The sequence below is a fragment of the Sinocyclocheilus rhinocerous genome, unplaced genomic scaffold (assembly GCF_001515625.1).
Source record: "Sinocyclocheilus rhinocerous isolate Xijiao unplaced genomic scaffold, SAMN03320098_v1.1 scaffold569, whole genome shotgun sequence".
NCBI lineage: Eukaryota > Metazoa > Chordata > Actinopteri > Cypriniformes > Cyprinidae > Sinocyclocheilus > Sinocyclocheilus rhinocerous.
Genome location: NW_015652146.1, coordinates 88,997 through 96,498, shown reverse-complemented (window position 1 = coordinate 96,498; position 7,502 = coordinate 88,997).

The following is a 7,502-nucleotide window of genomic DNA, read 5'->3' as shown; positions in this document are numbered from 1 at the left end:
TGTTATGTTGTGTGTGTGTGTGTGTGTGTGTGTGTGTGTGTGTGTGTGTGTGCATGTATACATGGAGAGAGAGAGAGAGTTTTATTATTTGTTTTAAATATAACAGAATTTAATGCTACCAAAAAGGCTGGTAAAGCTGGAAATGAATTCAGTTGTGATTTGTATATTTTTATAAAGCTTGTGAATAATCAGATTTATTATTTTCGTTTAAGAGGCTGTAAGCTGAAGAAGTCTTCATAGGTAGCACAATATGACAACAACTGTTCTAAATGATATGAGAAAGAAACCACTATACCATTTTTCATCAAACTGTGAATCAAATTCTGCTTATATTTTTAAACGATTTGTCTCATCTACCTCATAACGACTTGGGCTTGATTCTGTTTTAATGAAATATGCAAATCCTGTCAGCTATAAGAGAGTTATCAGTACTTCTTGTGTCATTACTGTTTGAGAACGCTTGTGTTCGGTGTCTCTTACTTGCCTTAGCAAATCTTGCAAAATTGACAATAAATGGTTGGTTTACGAGTACATAGGAACCAGGTTGTTTGTGAGCACTGCAGACCTGCAGGTGGGCTGTATAAAAATATACATCCCTCAAAGCTGTATGGGGCATCTAAAACGTTTTAAAATTTTGTTCAAGTGTTGCTAGGCAACAGCAAAATGGTCTCAGCCTCCTTGTTATATGAGTGTTTCTGCTGGGGTTTGCTCCCATTTATATCTTCCCTTTTTTTGTGTCCTTTCATTAGCAAATATAACATTTGTCTTTTTTTTTTTCTGCCTCAAAATTGCACTCGAGTTACAGAAAGGCCTAAATGTTTAAGCCAGCATTTAACTGGCTTTATCGCTTATTCTTCAAGAAGAATAAACAATATCCTTGTTATAGATATTTATGCACACAAATCATTGTAGCCAAACACATATAGTGTGCTTAATTATATTAGACAATTATTCATTTGTAATTAACCACTGAAATGTAGACTTCTGTTTTGAAGATACAAGCAGATGCACAGAACACTATGAGCACAGCGTAACACAGAGCGCGTCACATTGTCTGCAATCTCTCCTCACTACACTGTGCTGCTAATCTAATGCATTCGCCGCAATCACTATGGAAACTGACTTTTGCCACACAGCCGCTACTGAAACAGACATGCAACAAATGCTGTCAGCGATTGTCCACTGACGTATGTTTACATGGAGGTCTGAATCAGTGTTTCTTGTAGACCATAGCGAAAGTATATTTCTGTTCTCTAGTTATAACTACATGGTAAATCCTTCAGTATAGTAGTGTAGCATATTTTAAGGCTGAAATGATTTCTGTGCAAATTCTAAACAAGATCCACAAAGTAAATTTGCCACTGTAGTCCACAGACGAAACAGCAAGAGCTTTGTCATAGAGGTTTGGACAAAAAGAGTACTTAGCAAACACATCAAAATCCCTTTAATCTAACCGCCTGCCTCTAGCTAAAATGTATGAAAATGCTCTTCATGGTTTTAAAGGGTTTATCCGCTTCAAAGGCGGCTGGCTGATGCATCGCTCTGACCGTGCAGTCCTCCAGCCCCGGAAAGAATGCACTCAAGCCTTTGGACAAGTTTCTGAGCTCAGCCCTCATTCAGGGGACAGTCTTCCCTTTTTTCATCTTTACATAAGGCAAATTTACATGTGCTGATGATGTCTGCTCAAATTCAGCACACCACCTCCCCCCTCCAAAAACACATTCACAAAAATAATGCATTTTCCTCTTGAGTGCAAAAGACAGTGAATCAAGTCTGTCAGAGAAGTAGTATCATAGTGTAGCGTCATTGTTGTATTTGGGTTTTACGTGTTATTGGTTCATGATTGCAGTGTAATGCAACAAAATGCTGAATGCAAATGAAAGTGGGGGGAGGGGGTGTCTGCTGATAGATCATTCTGATTGGTTATAAAATGGCATGCGTGTTTAATGATAGTGTTCCGATTTGTGGAGTGAAAACACAAGGGAAGCATCCTAAATCTGAAGAGAAAATGATCCTTCCCACTTTGTGCATGTTGCTGTCAGCCCAGATCTTTTCATAAAACCGCCACGAGCATGCCTCGCATTTGAATTAGGCTGATGAGTGGAATCTGTGCCCACAGAGAGGCCGGCGGCACTTTCCCAGCGTCACATGACGCTTAATTAGGGATTCTTCTACATTATAGGGCTGGAATTCTGCCAAATGTGTATCAGTTGTTTCAGGCAATGCACTAATCATTACGCTCCTTGCCTCCTGAGGTGTATCGAGGCTGCATTCTCTCCTCTGGCATCTCAGACAGAAAAAAACCCAGCAGTCGAGGTTGTGTCGAAACAGCCTGTGAAGGTAAATCTAATTTTAGATCTGAAGTTTCACTTTGATGATTATTTGAATACTTAGATATGAATCTCACGCTCTTCTTCTGCAAACATGTGGCTATAGTAAGCAGCAATATCTTGCTGTTTACAATATAGTGTAAACAAACAACACTTTAGAGAGCTGGTTGCACTTCTCACTTGGCAGACAAGGAGATGGTAATTACCCTAAACATATAATATGGGGGTAATGGGATGCATCAGGAAGAATATTCTTTTAATGAGAAAATTGTAATTTTAAAGGATTCTACAGTCATTATTAACTGAACATCTCCCCATCCACTATAGCTTTAATCAGATCTGTGTTTCAAAATATTTCAATGTACAAACTGTACAAAGAACCAATGGCATTTGGAGTCAGTGGTGCGATGTGACATGGCATGGTAAGTAATCTGTCTTCACGCATAAAGCATAAAGTCATCGTGTCACTGCTTCTGCCGTTAGATGCTCTGGTTCCTATCAACCTTTATCCTACACCCCATGACCTTTGCACGAATTATGGGAGTAACTTCAGTTAAACTGTAAACAATCAATGAAAGGTTCGCACTATGAACTCAAAAAGAAGCATTTTCAAAACATTGGTGCAATGAAGTGACATTATTCTACTCAGCCTTCAACCATCGAACAATAAAAGGTCATTTAAAAGTGTAACAGCTTTAACAAATTACTTTCAACAGACAATGAATAACCCTAAAATCATGATTATTTCTACAGCAATATTACAAATTATATCAGTTAATATTAATGTAGTAACATATGTCTATGTCTATATATTACGTAACATATGTTGCTTAAATAAAAAAATGTTGATTCATTTTTCAAAGTGAATTCCATCAATTGAATTCCAGGAGAAAATTACATTTTAAATCATTCATGTGAAAACAAACTTGCAAAGAAATGATATGTGGAGAAAAACAATCAAGATTCCTAGAGCATTCCAGTGAATTATTCATGAGAGATATTGTAAATTAAATCAGGAGAGCAGACCACAAATATGCAATGCATGTTGTCTTTTTTTGTATTGTTACAGCGGAATACAAAGGAAAAATTAAAATAATCAGGAAGGAAAGAATTCCATTGATTCCATCTCTTCCATTGATATTAAAATACCAAGTGTTACGTTATTCTCCTGATGTCTGAAAATAGAACATGAAGAAAAATGTACAGCACTTTCAGTCAAACTGATGAACATGGAATATTTGTAGTGCAACCTTATGTTTTGAAATAATTTGCTTCTGTCTTTTTGAGTGGAACGTGCCCAAACCGGAGGTGCCTCCTACAGTTCAAAACACAGTAGGCTCGTTATAAGAGAAACAACAGTTGGTGCCACGAGACTAAAATCCATGATTTTCTTTTTTGTTTAGAAGACGGGATTTCTTATGCCATATTGCTCTGTGCACTTTTCCCCATTCATAGTAATATGAGTAAACCATCTTGGTATGTATACAGTCTTTGCAGTGACTTCATTCGTAGTAGCCATGGGACCAAATACGGACCCACTTTATATTAAGTGGCCTTAACAACTATGTACTTACATTTAAATTAATAATTTGGTACAATGCACTTTCCCAGCGTCACATGACGCTTAATTAGGGATTCTTCTACATTATAGGGCTGGAATTCTGCCAAATGTGTATCAGTTGTTTCAGGCAATGCACTAATCATTACGCTCCTTGCCTCCTGAGGTGTATCGAGGCTGCATTCTCTCCTCTGGCATCTCAGACAGAAAAAAACCCAGCAGTCGAGGTTGTGTCGAAACAGCCTGTGAAGGTAAATCTAATTTTAGATCTGAAGTTTCACTTTGATGATTATTTGAATACTTAGATATGAATCTCACGCTCTTCTTCTGCAAACATGTGGCTATAGTAAGCAGCAATATCTTGCTGTTTACAATATAGTGTAAACAAACAACACTTTAGAGAGCTGGTTGCACTTCTCACTTGGCAGACAAGGAGATGGTAATTACCCTAAACATATAATATGGGGGTAATGGGATGCATCAGGAAGAATATTCTTTTAATGAGAAAATTGTAATTTTAAAGGATTCTACAGTCATTATTAACTGAACATCTCCCCATCCACTATAGCTTTAATCAGATCTGTGTTTCAAAATATTTCAATGTACAAACTGTACAAAGAACCAATGGCATTTGGAGTCAGTGGTGCGATGTGACATGGCATGGTAAGTAATCTGTCTTCACGCATAAAGCATAAAGTCATCGTGTCACTGCTTCTGCCGTTAGATGCTCTGGTTCCTATCAACCTTTATCCTACACCCCATGACCTTTGCACGAATTATGGGAGTAACTTCAGTTAAACTGTAAACAATCAATGAAAGGTTCGCACTATGAACTCAAAAAGAAGCATTTTCAAAACATTGGTGCAATGAAGTGACATTATTCTACTCAGCCTTCAACCATCGAACAATAAAAGGTCATTTAAAAGTGTAACAGCTTTAACAAATTACTTTCAACAGACAATGAATAACCCTAAAATCATGATTATTTCTACAGCAATATTACAAATGATATCAGTTAATATTAATGTAGTAATATATGTCTATGTCTATATATTACGTAACATATGTTGCTTAAATAAAAAAATGTTGATTCATTTTTCAAAGTGAATTCCATCAATTGAATTCCAGGAGAAAATTACATTTTAAATCATTCATGTGAAAACAAACTTGCAAAGAAATGATATGTGGAGAAAAACAATCAAGATTCCTAGAGCATTCCAGTGAATTATTCATGAGAGATATTGTAAATTAAATCAGGAGAGCAGACCACAAATATGCAATGCATGTTGTCTTTTTTTGTATTGTTACAGCGGAATACAAAGGAAAAATTAAAATAATCAGGAAGGAAAGAATTCCATTGATTCCATCTCTTCCATTGATATTAAAATACCAAGTGTTACGTTATTCTCCTGATGTCTGAAAATAGAACATGAAGAAAAATGTACAGCACTTTCAGTCAAACTGATGAACATGGAATATTTGTAGTGCAACCTTATGTTTTGAAATAATTTGCTTCTGTCTTTTTGAGTGGAACGTGCCCAAACCGGAGGTGCCTCCTACAGTTCAAAACACAGTAGGCTTGTTATAAGAGAAACAACAGTTGGTGCCACGAGACTAAAATCCATGATTTTCTTTTTTGTTTAGAAGACGGGATTTCTTATGCCATATTGCTCTGTGCACTTTTCCCCATTCATAGTAATATGAGTAAACCATCTTGGTATGTATACAGTCTTTGCAGTGACTTCATTCGTAGTAGCCATGGGACCAAATACGGACCCACTTTATATTAAGTGGCCTTAACAACTATGTACTTACATTTAAATTAATAATTTGGTACAATGCACTTATTGTGTACATACATGTTTTTACATTGTACTTATATTTTAAAAATACCTGCATGTAATTACATCTGTAATTAATTTCTGTAATTACATTTATAATTACACAGTTGACCCATCCCTTACACCTTAACCCACACTTAAACCTACCCTTACCAACAAACCTGTCCCTAACCTTACCCATATCCCAACTCAATAGCAGCAAAAGTGTTTTGCAATACAATATGAACACAATAAGTACATTGTACTTAATGTTTGATGTAAGTACATAGTAGTTAAGGCCACTTAATATAAAGTGGGTCAGCTTTTTGTTTGATCCTTACCTTTTTTATTAATTTTTTTTTTTTTTTTAATTACTTGTTTTTCAGACATTGAATAAAATATAATTTTATATCAAATGTTTCTTTCAATGTTATTGGCTTTTGATTAGATTTTTTTCATTATGTGAAATTATGTTTTTTTTCTTCGAAAAATATAAAGTATAAGCCACAGGAGAATATGTAAATATATATTATATTTATATATAGGCCTATTACATAAAGTATAAGCCACAGGGGAAAAATAAAATGACGAACAATTAAACTAAACTTCATTAAAGTCTGCACATGGCTCATGATCCTCATTTTGAGTCTAACAGGTTACACCTGTTGTTTGGAGCAGTGGAAGTGTTTCAAAAAATCCTTAAGTATGTCAACCATGGTATGGTAGGGAGGGCCAGGGTATGATGACTGCTATACTCATACGGTAACGTCGCCCTGGAGTTGGAGTGAGTCAGGAAGAACTAAACACTTTTGATTTTAAAAGAGTTTTGTCCTCTCCAAACAATTTCTGATTTCCTTTTAAATTATTGTCATGTAAAAGAAACTGTGTGGTCAGTTTTGCTGTGTGCTTTGGGTCATTGTCATGTTGGAAGGTAAACCTTGGACCCACTTTATATTAAGTGGCCTTAACAACTATGTACTTACATTTAAATTAATAATTTGGTACAATGCACTTATTGTGTACATGTTTTTACATTGTACTTATATTTTAAAAATACCTTCATGTAATTACATCTGTAATTAATTTCTGTAATTACATTTATAATTACACAGTTGACCCATCCCTTACACCTTAACCCACCCTTAAACCCACCCATACCAACAAACCTGTCCCTAACCTTACCCGTATCCCACCTCAATAGCAGCAAAAGTGTTTTGCAATACAATATGAACACAATAAGTACATTGTACTTAATTTTTGATGTAAGTACATAGTAGTTAAGGACACTTAATATAAAGTGGGGCCCCAAATACTGTGGGTGTTGTGTGTGGAAGTGAATAAAATATTCATGATAAAACATCAAATTATTGGTAGGTCTTGGGTCTAGTGGTATAGTCTTTGTCTGAATCTTGGCAGGTCTGGTCTTGACAACACTTCTGGATAACACTTTATAATAACTTTCATTAATAAATCATTAGCAAACATTATGCATTGCTTAACAGATCATTAGTTAAAGGGGTCATATGGTATTGCTAAAAAGAACATTATTTTGTGTATTTGGTGTAATGCAATGTGTTTATGCGGTTTAAGGTTCAAAAACTCATTATTTTCCACATACTGTACATTATTGTTTCTCCTCTATGCCCCGCCTTTCTGAAACACGTAAATTTTTACAAAGCTCATCGGTCTGAAAAAGCGAGGTGTGCTCTGATTGGCCAGCTATCCAATGCATTGTGATTGGCCGAATACCTCAAGCGTGAGACGGAAATGTTACGCCCCTCACCATACTGTGAT